Genomic DNA, 16125 nt, shown 5'->3' with positions numbered 1-16125 from the left:
TGTGGGGGGGGGCGACCTGCACTTGGAGTGCCTGCAGCCGCTTCGCTACCCAGCTCGTCCTATCTGCGCCGCCGCGTGGTGAGACAATTCCAGCTACCCCAGCTTATAGGGGAAAGTATAATCCTGTCTTACCTGCACACAAATCGCGACCCTATAAGGGACTAACGTCGGGCATATATCCCCCTCCTTCCCTCGCTTAAATAAGTAAATAAGGTGTGTAACTAAGGTGTACCCATATATATTTCATGTGTTGTAATCACTCCTTTTGAACCTCCTGCCCCAAATTGCTTTGTTTTCCCCACAATAAACCGTGCATTTCGTAAATTCTAATTGGGGATTGGCTGCTGTTATTGGAAATATTAGTAAGCACTGAGCAAGTTATTCACTCGAAAAAGTCAGGGCATAAGCCCCTGTCTCCTCTGTGTGAGGCGATACCCACGTGTGGATCTCTCAGCAAATCCTGATAAGCTTAATACACTCCAAAAAGGAGATATAATAGGTCACGGATCGTGACATCCATGCAGAAGGAGGATCGTGGCGAGGACATGATAAAGTAGCTTAACTTCTTGGGCTAACAGCAGAGTTGTCATGAACCTTGACATTACCCTTTCTGGCTGGAGGAGGAACATTTTAAACATAAGTGAAATTAATTAAACCACTCAAGAACCAAGATCCATCATGATTTCCTGTTCAATAACATGGTCTGAATGAGTGATCAATATTTTCAGTTGTTCATTTGTGAAAATGTTCCTTTTCGATACTGGGCACAACCTCCCTTGACCTACTAACCACACCCTTTCTAATACACCCTAGGATGCCATTGGCCTTCTTGGCTACAAGGGCACACTGCTGGCTCCTGGTGGTCCTCCTGTCCACCAGGACTCCCAGACCCCCCTGTGCTCCTGTGGTAAGAACCAGCTTGCAGATTGTCTCCCCAAGATTATCAAGTTTTCACTGGAGGCTACTGAAATACACAGTCAGATCTGGCCTAAGTGGTTTGGGAGCCAAATGCCACTGACTTCACAAACCTGGATCTCATTTTCCCTTTTGGAAATGTAAATTTGCCTCTTTAGCTCCTAACATGGATTCTAGCTTCTGCAAAGCTCAATACACAAGGCTGGACAGCAAGCTGAATCTAGAAAACACATGTGAAATCAAGAAGAGGAACTGTGGCCTTCATCAGAGAGGGACTGATATGCAATGCTTATTTTATTACATTTTGTTTTCCATGCTTGTCTAAAGACCCATGCCTTCACAATGTTCAAAAGAAAGAGATATTTAAATTAATCCAAGCCAATTCAAAGTAATAACTTTTAATTTCCATCCATGGCAGTGAATGGGTTAAGAGATGGATAATTTCAAACAACCCTGCTGCTTAGACTAGTTAGTAGTCTTCAAATGTCTCCTGCTCCTGCAGATATCCCTGTTTTTTAGATCTCTTGGACAACATTCATTGGCACAGGATGCTTTAAGTGGCAGTCCCATTTCAATGCTGAGGACAAGATGCCTGGGGAAAATACCCTGACTCATCGTGGCCAGGGTTTGAACATACAGCTTTTGGACAGGAGCAGATTAAAGCATTAATTTACCTAACTGCCCAGCTCCTGTGCTTGACAACTTAGGACATCAGCTTAGTTAACTAGGCACAGCACCTCTATGTACTCATACTTTGCTGCTGTTTTATAGCAGTTCCCCTTATCAATGCTTTTAATGAGTGTTTATAGTTTGTAGCAAGCAAATAAATAAAACAGCCTTTTAGAATTACAAAACTGAAATGTAGTACATATAAACTAATAAAGGCAATCTTGCAATCTGACAATGATTACCCACAGTAGCAGCAAAATAAGGCGGATTGTACATATAGGAATTGAAAATAAAATAAGAATAATTCCAATTATCTTTTTCATAGGTTAGTAACAAAAACTATTAGTTAGACCATGTGTTAGATTGATCTGATCATCAACAATCAAACAGATTTAGTTTACATGAACTTTGAAGTGATTTTATGTGGACTGTGCTGTGTGTGTATGCACCTCTGTGGCCCTTGGGCAGCCTGCCTGGGTGCGCTGCCTGAGCGCTCAGCCTTGCTTGGAATGCTGTGGCTTTCCAGGCCAGATGTAAGTCAGGAAGGTTTAGGTTGTTGGGTTTTTTTTTTGTCTGGGTTTATTTGTTCGTTTGCTTTTTGTTTTGGTTTGGTTGTTTTTTGTTTAAATGAATGGGGCTCAGGGAAAGCACAAATAAATATGGTAAAAAAACCACTGAGAGATTCTGAACTAGAGTAAGGGCATTAAAATAAGAACAACTTTCTTCTTCCAGTTCTCCTAAATAACTGTCTGAATATTTTCTAACTGAAAATGATTTATCAGCAATGAAACCTTCACAAAAATGTGCCAATTACCATGAAAACTTATTGAGAAAATAGCTCAGTCAGTTCTGCTAATTTCAACTTTCAAAATGATTAATCAAGAGAATTGTTCAAAAGTTTCTATGGTCCAGCATGAAACAACACCAAAATCAGGATGGAACACGTCATCAGGAATTTTATTTTCAACTAAATAGCACATTCAGTAGAACAGAAGTAGCTGAATAATAAATAGACAGTCAGGTCAATGTGTCAAACTATTACTTCAGAGCATTTTGACTTTCAAAATTTTCCACTTGTGCTTAACTTTAGGAAGATCAATAATTCTGATTTAGCTACATCCTTGGCTATGTGCGAACCCTTAGATGTGTTATGGAAGGTTGTAAAACTATTTTCTGCTCTGGCAGCTGTTAACACTGCTCTGCTTTCTGGTTGTGATGGGCCCTGCCTTTGGGGATCAGAGATTTCCAAAGAATATTAGTCACGACATTTCATGGGCTTCACCAGAGGCAGAAAGTTCTGGAAAACTCAAAATATGTTATTAAGCACTTTCCAGCTCTGCTTAACACATGGCTGGAGTGTGGATAGCCACCGTGCTTTGCGCTGGGCTTCAGAATATCCTTGGGTTTGTCTAGCATAATGACAGGGAGTGCAGACACCAGAGAGGGGGAGAGCAGCAGCCTGTGGGAACACCACAGTAACTCCACACCAGACCATGGCATGGAAAGAAAGTGTGCTCTCTGTTGTACAGAGCACTTTCCACTAGCAACTTGAAAATCTTATAATTTCTTCTTACAATCTGCATTGATTTACAAAGTATTTTCAAACTAAATGTATATATGTGCCTTTCATAAAATAAAAAATGCAGCATTCCTGTGTTCTCAGGTACATGCCCCAAAGCATATGTTCTTCTGCCCTTGTGCCTCCTGAGTGTCGAGGTCACCCAGGGAAGCTGTGGATGCCTCATTCCTGGAAGTGTTCAAGGCCAGGTTGGCTGGGGCTTTGATGAACCTGGTGTAGTGGGAGGTGTCCCTGCCCATGGCAGGGGGGTTGGAACTAAATGATCTTTAAGGTCCCTTCCAACCCAAACCATTCTATGATTCTATTACTATAACACCATGGGCTGTCTCTCATGTGTGCTCTCAGTTTTTTCATTGCAAACATCTGCCTCTGTTCTCTGTACTCACTTTCCCCCATTAGGCAAAACTAAGAGCAGCAGAGGTTTTGGCCAACTTGGGAAATCACAAAGCTGGGACCCATCAGCAGCTTGATCCCACTGTTGTCCCTCAGCTCCAAATCCTTGAGTGATCCAGAGAGAGCACAGAAAGGCTGAGGAAATGGCAGTGGCATGAGCGTTCTTGTCAGGGATGGGCGGTCACTCTCTCCTGGAGAAAAATGAGCTGGAAAAAGGAGGAAAAAGCTATTCCTGCTTGAAACACATAATGGGATTTTCTATGTGTTTGGTGGAGAGAGTGACACCTCTACTCTACAAGGCAGCACAATTTTACTTGGGTGACCTAATCAGTCTTTCTTCAGGATTTTGGTTTGGATGCATTCAACTTCTGAGCCATTTAAATTGCAAAATGAATGAGACTGTCCAGGCTGCCAGCTGTATGTGTCCTTAAGTCTTTGTTCAAGTGACCTTTGAATGGAAAATGTTACGTGTGATATTTGTTTGGAGGGGACAATAGATAGATTGTAAAATACCTTTTTGAGTTTATATGAATAGAATATTTACCAAATGTGAGAGTGCTCAAAGCAAAATTGACAAATTACCTGCCTTTAACAGAAACCTTTATCTTGGAGAACATTCATTGGTTTCTCAAAGTTTTGGACGTTCAACAAAGGAATAAATAAACCCACATACATCCATACATATATGTATCACCATATAAGTTCCAACATAAGGAACATTTAGAATTGCAATTCAGCCAGCGGGGAACAAGGGAAGTATGGTGGCAAATGTTTTTGATGGCAAGTAGTTTTCACATCTTCCCACTCTTGCCAATGAAATGCTGCTCTTCAGCAGCTTTTATGTAGTGCTTATACACCAGGCTCCCATTCAAGACAATGTCTATGAGTATCTTTACTAAGGATCGATAACGATGTTAACTACTCAGTTTTGTTGCAATATGAACATGCAGAAGATCAGATGCAGTCAGGAAGTTTAGTAGCACATTTTTATAAATGCAATTCCCATCAGTCTGGCGTTCAGCTATTCCCCAAAATGGGCAACACCCCCTCCTCACTTTCTGACAGTACTATTTGGTGCTCATAAAGAGGTTTTGCAGTTGGTTTCTGAAGGCTGGAGCAGTGACTACAAACAAGCTTGTCCTTCCTTTGGGGGTTCATTGCTCTCACGCAGCTGTTGTTTTAGCCTCTTACAGAAGTAAATTTTAAAAATAAGCACTTCCTTACATATAACTGTTCACCCCTGGAATGACAGGGTGGGCACATTACAGTAAATGGTGTTTAGAAAGAAATGTTGTGAAAACAAAGAAAGCCACATAGGAAAACACTGACAAAACCATACAAATATGTGGCTTATCTATTTTGACCATTTGCTTTCTTTATGTTTTGGAGGTTTTTCACAGAATGCATGTGGTCCTCACTTCCAGGCACACAGTATGTAGTTTCAGGATTCTCCAAATGGAGGGAGTAGTCTGAAAAACTGAATATAATTAGATATGGAATACTTTTAACAGCTGGAGGGATTTCACACTTGCAGCCCAATTTACAAAACTTGGGGCTTGGCATTGTTTCAACACTAGCACTGGAAGTAATAATTTCCCTGGCATGTTTTTGGCTCCTGAAATTATTTATGCCTATATATATATCATTTTAAAATCACACATACACAAAAAGAATACTTCTACCTGGTTAGTGATAAATGAGCAACTTTAGAAGCAGCGTCAGAACGAAGTCAGAAAAAAAGTGATCCCACACAAGGCTTATGCTTAACAATTACAGCTAACTTCTCTCCCTGTTTATAAAAGGTCTTGTGGAATTTTCCTGTGTTACTGGAAGTGTTTCAGACATTTTTCTCATACTGGAATGGAGTAAATTTTTTTAAAGTTTACAAAGAAAAAGTATTAGCCAGTAGTCAGCACATCTAATATGATAGCCGGGGAAGAAGATTTATCAAGTAGGTGAACGAGATAACATTTATGAGATGAGATCTAAAATAAATAAGAGCAGTAAGAACACAAGGAACAGGTGATTATAGTTATCATTTTCTTGTCTTTTCTTGACTATGTTTTAGTAGCAGAATAAAAAGTCTGTACAGACTGAATTACCTTGTAAACTGCATTCCCAGCCATTTTTGTTCTTAACAATCCTGTGCATGTTTTCCTTCCATTTTTGAGGCTCTAGAAGCTAAAAAAAAGTCACCTTATCAGAGTATATTAAATAGCAGAGTGTTACTCTCTAAGGGAGAAGGTTATAGCTCTCATTAAAACAGTATCTTACTGAGTTCGGGTAATGACTGTTTAGCATCCCATAACTGTTACGTTTGTATTAGAATAAAAATATATTTAGTTCTTTGATAGTCTGTTGATCATTAATACTGATAAAGAAAAAGTAGAGTAAGCCAATGACTTTGTGATGATATCCAAAATAGTGTTTTCCAAACACATGCCATTCCTGGAAAAATATACAGTGTAAGATGTAGACAATGGTGAATACTTTTGCTTTGCATTACATAAATAAATAGTTCCAAAAGAGTTTTTATGCAGAAATACAAATGTATTCTCTGTTTGCAGGTGGTGAAGGGGAAAGATGTTCTTCTCCTAAGCTTTGCAGAATAGGTTAGTGGCTACAGACTTCTGGGTTACAGAGCTAGTCTCCTCTTGAAGGCTGTGGAATAGGCACTTGAAAAGAAGGACTCGTATTGTACAGCCTCCTGCAGGTAAATGGTTGTGCACTCCGGATCAGTCTCATGGGATTAAGTGATTCAATGAATGGACTAATTAATTTACAGTGATTTTTTTTTTACTTCATTTCCCACCTGCCTTACACCACTTGTAACTCCCACACTGCCTGCTGTCTGGAGGGAGAGGGGCTCACTTGATCCATCCGTTAAGGTCTAGCCTAGAGCCTGTGGGATTCAGGTCTTCACCAAAAATGCTTGTAAGAAGCATGGATTTGGTGACTCAGACAGCTACTGCAATGAACCAGCATTGCTGAAGCTCACACCTAGTAACCAACCCATTGTGAAATCTCTGGCTTCATCAAGCCTGGATGGGCTTCCCATCGGCAATGAAGAGTTGAGAGGACTGAGAAGCCTTCAGCAATGCCCCAGTACTGCCAGGGTTTTGTTTATCCTTTCAGAGAGTTCTGACCTTTCCTCAAACTTTTGGCCATGGTGGAGTTTCATTAAGCTATTGCACTGTGAATAAAATCAGTTTTTCCCCTAAAGGCACAAGCACACTTCTGCTCCTCCCCCATTCCATGCCTCTGGAAACAACTATTAAACTTTGCAAAACTGAAGATTGTAATGAAAAAAAAGCTACTATTCAAATACTTTCCTTTGTACTGCCAAAACATCTACCTCTGCCATTAATCAACATGAGGGCTTACCCCAAATTCCAGATAATTACACAACAAACATGGGCTGTAAGCATTCATCAATACCTCAAGTAGACAGTAGGAAGACATACGGACAAATTCCTTCTTGATCCATATGTTTAATATATAGCATGTATGTTAAGAATTAGATCTTAACACTGTGGTATGTTTTAAAAATAAAAAACTGAGTGGTCTGTAAAGAGTTGTGTTCAAATACACATTGATAGCAGGTCAGTTCTGTTGCTAGAAAAATGTTACTACCAAAAATCCATTAAGGCTGGTGTGTGTAAAATAGATTCAGAGTGAGAATTTAATTTCCTTGTACCCAGTTTTGCAAAAATGAAAAAATTAATGAAGACATATATTTGTAACTCCATGCCTGTCACATTTGGATTACTGAAACGTTCATGCATCTCATCTAAAGTCCTCTAAAATCAGCCTTTCCCCAGCTTCTGGATCACATGTGAAAATCAAACACATGGATAAATATTTACCAGGTCAGGTTGTAAACATACACTTCCTGCTTCACCCCATACTTAATAGCTTTAATCTCTTTCTATGAGCTTTTGCAGACATCATCTTAAAAAGACACTTTCATCAATTCCAACAAGGAGTTGAAAAGAAGCTTCCAAGGGCTTTAATCCTCCTCTGGCATCTTGAAGTCAGGAGTCCCCTCACCTGCATCCTCATTAGCATCTGCCAGCTACCTACCCTGCCCATGTCCACGTGTACTTGCCATGGAAATCAGGGCAGCTTTGTTGAGTTTTCCCACCACCTAGGACACACCACCTTGAAAACCCTACTTCTCCCTTTCTGTTTTTATTTTAGCACCTGTGAGAAGGCAGGGGAAATACAAGACACTGATGTGCCAAACAAAGGATGGGTTGTGTGACAGCTGACAATCACCTCCACTAAGGAGGACATGTCAGGAACTGGTGAGATCAAAGGCCAGGAAGAAACACAGCTGAAATACTAATAAACACCTGTCTGGTATTACTGTACCTGCCGGACATCTTCCAGCAAGACAATTAGTCACTTAAACCTGGCAAAACAACCTCCTAAGCCCCATCACTATATGCATTGTAAGGGCAGTCTGAACCTGCTCTAAAACCCATGCTAGGGACCCTGCAAACTGCATGCATGGGCTTTCGCACTAAGGAAGGCTGGGAATTCCCTTTCCTCCCTGAGAGTTGCATTGAGGGAATCCCATTGAGGTGGACATGAGATTTTGCAGGCACAGCTGCTACCCTGCGCTCTGCAGCATCAGGGAAGCAGGGGCGCAGGGCCAGGAAGGTGCTTGGCACTGGAAAATCTTGTCCTCTCATTTGTGTGCATCATGGTCCAAGCTGGCTGGAGTGCTAAAACTCCCTGGAAATATCATGGGCACCCTCCACTTCTTCAAAGAAATTCTGTGGGGTCACTTTAAACATATTATTTTGCAGGATCAGGGCCCAACTTGGACATCCAGTCCCTTCAGGCCACTCTCCGGACCTGGCTGCACTGCAAAAACATTCTTCCCTCCCACTTCCATCTCGCTGTGCAGACAAACCCTGATTCAGTTACATAAATAATGCTGGCCCACTGGAAGCCATCCAGCCATTAAGCCTCCTGATTCGGGGTATAAGCCTGAGATCAGGATGAGGCCTAATGCGTGTGGAGTGGAGATTATCCCACACCTGCCAACTGTGGTACGCCAGCATCTGCCGAGCACCTGGTTGGGGTCACAGTCAGATGCACCCTGCAGATCCAGTACAGCAATTCCTTTATTCCCTTCTCTTACTCGAGTGGCAGGATGTCATCAAATATGTATTTCTCAGACTGATTGGCCCCTAATTGGACAGCATGCGGGGCAGCCCTCGCTGAAGGCAGTATATTAGGGAGCGTAGCTGTGCCCAACTGCGGCTCATGTGCAGGACTGTTGCTGCCCGAGGCACAAAGCCTTGGTCCAAGCTCTGCTCCCAAATATGTGTGCCCAGGCAAGGGTGTGTGCGTGGATCATAAACAGCCTTTTGCATTTGCCTGATGCACCTTCGTTATCTCTTGAGAAATTGCATGAAAAGGCATCTGCAGGAATCAGAACTAGTAAAGGATGTAGGTTTAGATCCAAGGGGAAAACTCTCATTGTTTCTCCAGATCCCAGACTTTACCCATTATGTCCATACTGCCTAACCCACTCAAACGAGCATTCTGTTAGCTCTTACTCCTTCAGATACCCACAGGAGTAGAGCAGTAGCTCCACTGCAGAGTATTCAATAACACACAGCCGCTGTCCTCTGTCTCCCAGTACTCACTGAGCATTTTTGCTTCACTTGCACATGTGGTCTTCCAGGCTTCTTTCTGTAGCTTCAAGCCCACAATAGCTAACTCCCATTCATCTGCAGCGTAGTAGACTGCAGCTAGTGTAATAAAATAGCTGTGATCTTCAGCAACTGTGATAGAACCTTGTCTTGAGATCAATTTTCTTTTACAATAATGTCTTGGCCTTGCCTCAGCGTTTATGAAGTGGTGGGAGGCTGTTATCCATTGGAATTATCTCTTTCATACACTATATCATAAAAATATGGCCCTCTATGTGTAGTGTTATGAAGGTATTTGGCTGACTGACTGACTTTAACCACCCAAGAAGAGTAACAAGTTCAGTAATCTGGAAATCCACAGCCTGGAAGCCTGGAGTGTGTTATTGCAGCTAGGACACAGTGTACTCTACAAAAGCAAGTCACAAAAGCAATTCGATTTATTAATTTACAATCCCTGATTGATACAGCCTCGACATAAATCAGAGTTCGAAAAATACACTGCTGGACTAGCAAACCCCATTATAATAGTGTGGCTTGCAATGTCATTTTGCTGAGATACTTACAATACCAACAGAATCAATGACAGTCTTAAGCAAGATGCTGTTGCTAGAGGGTGCTACGAATAGACTATGCATCTAAATTTTTAGTGTGTGCAGAACAAATGCAACCAGGTTATAACTCAGGAAGATATCTGGGGACAGATTTAAGACTGTTGTGTGAGGACAGCCAGCCCAGTGAGCTCTAAAACTGCACTTGGAGAAAAAACTTCTGTCAGTGAGCCATAGGTGTGGTGCCAGTAATGGAGAGAGACATTATTTTTTTTAAAAAAAAATAAAATTAGTATCTACTATTAGTATCTACTAGTGAGAAGTTTGGGACAATGAAAAAGGTCTTCTTTAATCATGTAGATTGACAGAAATGATGTAAGATGCAGAGTCTGGTGAAAGTTCTAGCAGACCTCACAGTATGTAATGAGACTGCTTTGGAATTTGATCATGGTCCCCATCACTACATGGGCAACTCAGCAACATTATTAATCAGGGAAGCATTTCTGTGCAGAGTTACTGTTAGTTCCCCTTCACACTGCAACTCCCATTGCCCACAGTGCAGTATCTTCACTGTGTCACTGCATCTCTACAGAAGTGAGCAACCAGGGGAAGTGCAGACTGAAGGCCTTTCTGTCCCACAATTAAATACAGTGATGGCAAACTGGAGAGAGTAAATAGTCCTTGAGGTCATGATACCTAGAGAGCAACCATTAATGAAGATACTGATGGAAAGAGTAGATGTCTTCCAAAATAACAGTACTACTTTTATTATAGTCTATGTCAACCCAAAGAGAAATGTTTCATAACAGCATGAGAAGACAGCAGGAGTTCAAAGCACTGTTGCTGATTTCAGAGTGCTTTGTAATTAGATTAGAACGTTTTAAGGCACAAGTTGATAAAAAAAAGACAGCTTATCCTGACCTAGTCAACAAATATCCAATAGTGAGAAAGCTGGTGTATCAGGGGGTTGCTACTTTCAACATCAGCTGTGTGAATCAGAGTTTTACAGGGAGAGACAAAACTGTTGCTGGAAAAAAATCACCAGAAGAAAAAGCACAAGTGGGTATTTGGAAGTTGGTAATTCACCTGGGTGAATAAGCAGCTCACAATGCCAACCCATCTGAGGCCATATCATCTAGTTTATATATAGGTTTTAAAACTGTCCAGAACACTTACAGTTGCCAATAAGGATCTACTGTGTTTAAGATCAATCACAGCTTTTGACTCCTGGTTTTGAGAGCAAATAAATGGTTGTCTGTGTTGAGGGTGAGTTAGACAGGGACTATGTGAGGTAAGAAATTGGCTCTGTTTCCACTGCTGTGGACTTCAGCCAAAGAAGGAAGGATTATCACTACTAATGCAGCATGGGACTTTGAGATGGACTATCAGACCATTGAGCAGAAGAAAATGTAATTCAAACTCAAAATGCTAAAAGGAGATAACTATCATGGCCTTACTTTGACAGTGTCTGAGCAGGGGTTCTGATGGAGTTAACCTTTTCAAGCCTATACTAAACTGTTCTTTCTTCAAAATTTATGCTTCAGCAGCAGGAAATGTTAATTTGATGTTGGCCTGTAGTTTGAGGCAGAAAATGCACTTTCCTCCCTTTCTTTTGCATTTGCCAGAGCACAGGATCCTGAGGAAAGGGAAGGGGTTTTATCAGTAATATTTACTACGGAGTCATTTTCTTTTTGTATTTGCACAATTTGAGGCCAGGCTCACAGCCAGCATAAATCAACATAGTTTTCTCAGAGCTGCATTGTTTTGCTCTGCTGATGATCTAGTCCAACAAGAACAAGAGAAGAATAAAAATGGAGAGCCCTGATTGCCAGAAACAGAAGAAAGCTAGAGTAAGAAAGGCTGGGCTAATAAAAAGCTTTGCTTATGAAGTCTGTGTATTTTCTTAGTACTTACTTTTTACAGTACAAGCCCTTCTGGTTCAGTTTGAGTAGGAGAGAAGCTGCAGCATCTGATCGTTAATCTAGTCCTGTATTTTGGGGAGCAGTTTGTCAATGAGTTCCTTTAGAAAACAGCCTGACAACTATTTAGTATTCCACTCATTCCACTGAACCTGCATAGAATAGAGATCCTGCAGCTATCTGTTTCTTTCAATCCCCTGTTTTCACTACCCTGGTTGGGAAGCTGATGATTGTTATGTGCCAGTGTAATCCAAAGTGAGCACTCTTCTCTTGCTGAAGAAGCTATTTTCAATATTATTTGATGGTCTCAACATTTTTGTTTCTGAACAATTTTATGATGTGAAAATGGTCTGCCTCATAAGAAGTGTGGTCAGCTGAACTGCACATGGAGAAGATGCTCTGCATGGTGCCTGAATGCCAGCTCACAGCTGATGGAGATGCTTTCTCTCCATCCTCCACACACAGATGTGCCTGAGGCTGTTTTAAGACAGCAGTTCAGATAAGGATGGAATGCAGCCATTTCCCATAATATAACACAGAAAGATCCTCCAAAAGAGTTTTTTCTTCCTTTTATATAGAAACTTGGCCTGGCTGCTTTAGCCACATTCCATTTGCAGAGATTTTTTATCTTAGTGACAGTCCCCAGAGTGACTTCAGCTGTCTCAGCCGCATTGCCTCAGGAATTGTGAAAGAAGCTTCGAAATTTTGTGGAGACTTAGGTCATGAGTCCCTCAGAAACACAGGCTGTGGCAGTTTTCCAAAGAACTAGAAATAACACATCTCTGGCTGCACAATCAGTGATTTTCAGGGCTCAGATAGGCCGCGTATGGTGGATTGGATCTGATGATGAAGGACACGATAGACCCTGAGCTGTCTCTGTGTGGGGCAGCAGTGACTTGGACGGGGTGTTTAGCACCTAATGGACCCAAAGCAGGTGAGACTATACTCCATCCTAAAGAAGGTGTATAAACCTAAGAAGGGGTGTTCATGCATGTTGTAATCATTGTGATGTTCTTCAGGGCTGTTGCCCAAGGGCTGTGCCAGAAACAAACCTTGGGTGCACAACCCGCTACAAATTTGATCACTGCTGCTGTACTGAAACATCTTCTCTTGACCTTTGTGGGGGAGGTATTTCCCATTTTGCTTATCATCTTTGAGCCAACTTGAGAGCTGTGGTCAGATATGCTTTTGAGGAGCTTGGTAATTTTACTTGGTTCTTTCAGATCTTGAAGAATTACAATTACTATACACTAATTACATGCATCTACAAATACCTCACTAGGTCTATAAATTAAGGAGTTCCCATTTACCTGTTTATGTAAAGGAAATTCTGGGATAATAAATATAGCAAGGAGGTTTCAGGATATGACTACTAAGTGCTGAAAGTTGCTAAAAAAATAATTAAATGTATGAAACAATTGATTCCAAGGACATAAACTTCCATTGAGGGGCACTATAGTGGCCAGATGTAGGCACTTCACTGCTAGAGGAAGAATAAATTTTAGGTAGGCTTTTATTACACATGAGGCAAATGGCTTTACTTTCTCTGGTTAACACAAATAGGCAAAGCTTGCCTTTGTACCACAATGCTGACTCTCTCTTGGCAGCAATATTAAAGAGGACCCCTTGCTTTTATGGATATTAATACCAGGCTGCAGTCTGAACTGCGATTTCAAAAATAGCAGAAAGTTAATTGTTGATGGGAAATTTTAATTGAGGCTGATTAAAGGAAGCAACAAAATATACTGACTACTAAACTCCACTTCTTGTTTTAAGTGTGACCTGTAATGGACTACCCCAAATCATTACATGGTCCCTCTAAGCATTCCAGGTTTTTTCATTTGAAATTCATTAAATGTTTGTGTTTCTGATTTTTTTTTGGGGGGGGTTCTGAAAAGTTTTATAGTCACAGCTGCACTAGTTATGGATAGGTTTATAGTACCTTGCCCATCAACTGGCCCACATGTCCAGTCAAGTTTGTTTGATACTCTACCTTTCACAAGCATTCAGCAGTTTTGGAGGTGTTCTCATAAAGCTGCCAGTAAATGTACCAGCTGAACTCGTTTAGGTACATGAGCAGCCTCATTCCAGCTGACTTACAAAAAGCCAGTGGCAGTAAATCTGTGGTCAGTCCATATATGTACTTTAAAGTATTTTTTTACACTTCTGAAAAGAAAATAATAAAATATCGCTAAGCTTTTTAGTAAGTTATATGTGGTCTTCAGAAGAACTTGAATACTTGGTGGTGAACAAACAACCATCTGAGAGTCCCTTTTTCTTTGCAGTAAATTCTTTATGCTGTGCAATTAAAGCTGTTAGAAAAGTCTGCTCTCTTAGAAGCATGCTGATGGACTACATTTTTGTAGAAAATCATGGGAACAAATTGCTCATTATTTTCCTTTGTGACCGTTGCAGGTGCAACACGAATAAAGGAATAAGTCTTGAAGGTTGCAAACACCTTCTTCACTTTGCCTGGGGAGGTGTGGTGGCAAACAAGGTTGGTGTAAAATGTTCGGATGAATGGCAGTAAGAGAAGGTGCAGACAAGCCACGGTGAATAATACATGTAACAGTAATCTCAACAAAAATTAGTCCAGGTGGAAGGACTTTTACAGTAAGGGAAATAAATAAATAAATGGATAAATAAAGTGGGGTTTTTTTTTCAGCATCTCCAGATTCAGAGAGAGATCCTTAGCATAATGAGATACTGTCAAGAAAGGGGACCACTTCTACCCCCCTGAATACACTGGCCAACCTGCCAGCACCATACTAATTGGAAGAGAGTCTTGCCTCTCTTTTCCCATCCTTTTTCTGGATCTGCTCACAGCTCTTCTATGCTGTTTGTGAATGTCTCAGTGCATCAGTTAGTGCAAGGTTTTATTAATGTTTACCAATAGAGATTACAGTCAATCCCATCTAAGAGTTTTCCTGCTATGACTGAATTTACCTCAGCACTTCTAGTAGGAGCAAGGTGCCTATTATTTCAATTTATTTACGGTAATGGGAGCCTTCAGCTAACCATGTGTGTTGTTGCTATAAATCACTGGTGTTTTTTACCAGAGCTAGTTTTCAAATTAATTATTTGATAGCATGTCTACTGAACATAAGTTACAGCTTCAAGGCAACAGCCAACTTTCCTTCTTTGTTCTACCCCAGGAATATTTAGAGCATGTGTCACTGTCCCCTCTGCTAACTTACAGACCAGTCTTTGCAGCTTTTCCTATAGGATAAGTAAGTGGGTTCAAGTCTCAGGAAGGAATATAGCTGTGATCTTACAAGGATAGCTAGCATGGCTATTGTTTTCTAGTCATAGTTCTGTTGCAATAAAAATATACCAATACACATTATTATTGCTATATCTGCTCTCTAGCAGTGCTAGGAAACTTTTCCCCTCTGACAGTGCACCTTGATTTCTTCTTCCCTAGCCTAAAGCTTGTTTTGGTGGTTACCACCAACTAAAACTAAAATGGTTACAACCTCTATATGGTACACTGGAAAACATAAGAAGCATTAAGAAATGAAACTCAGAATTTCCTATAGCAACTTAATACTCACTTTGGTTTGGGGATGTATTTTTTACTTTGTTAAAACGTATTTGCTGCAAGCAGCTGTCCTGTGTTCTGGGAGCCCTTCTTAATGCTTCACATTTCATAGCAATAAACAGTTGCAGAGAACAGTAAAAATACAGTGGTGTCAACTCATATGATCATAAGTCTTTCCTAAACCCACAGCTTGTAAGTCATGGAAATTCATGCTCTAGGAAGCTTGGAGCCAAGCTGACCTGAGGGCATGGAGGCAACCAGCTGTGCTGCCAACAAAGTGATCTGAGTCAGGGGCTATGGCCAAGCCTACAGCCCCTCAAGCGTCTGCACTGATGTTCATGCTTCATGGTTAATCCATTCATAGGTTTCCCTTCTGCTCACCACTTGCATGTCCAGGGACGAAGTCTTTTTGCCTGGCTTTCTAAAGGAAGGAATGAAATACTTCTCTCTGGCAAACCGAACAATTCTCATTTCTTAAATAGCATCAGTAAATCTGTATTGGTTCAAATTATTGTTACCTGGTCCCTTAATTAGAAGTGTAGGAGAGGTAGTAGAGATTTCTGTGTCAATGTTTCCTTTCCTCCCTGCGTGAGAAACGACTTGGCAACTGTTTTCATCAAGGCGAGAACTGAGAGCTTACACATTGCATTCAGATTGAGCCCTAACAGTTCAAAAAAACTTCCAACATTCCTTCTCTTCCGTGGTTATTAACTACAGAAAAAATCAATATGTTCTCATTTTCTCTTACTTTCTTAAACCAAGCTAGTTGGTTTTAACATTAACCTCCTTTTATTCACCTTTCTGCCAAATTGAAAATATTTGAGCTGGGGTGTAGAGCTAGACATTTCATACCTTCTTACTAGTGCAATGTTGTTTAGGGACTAGTTATATT

This window comes from Chaetura pelagica, unplaced genomic scaffold (assembly GCF_000747805.2).
Source record: "Chaetura pelagica isolate M959 unplaced genomic scaffold, ChaPel_1.0 scaffold90, whole genome shotgun sequence".
Taxonomy (NCBI): Eukaryota; Metazoa; Chordata; class Aves; order Apodiformes; family Apodidae; genus Chaetura; species Chaetura pelagica.
This window is presented reverse-complemented; position numbering follows the sequence as displayed.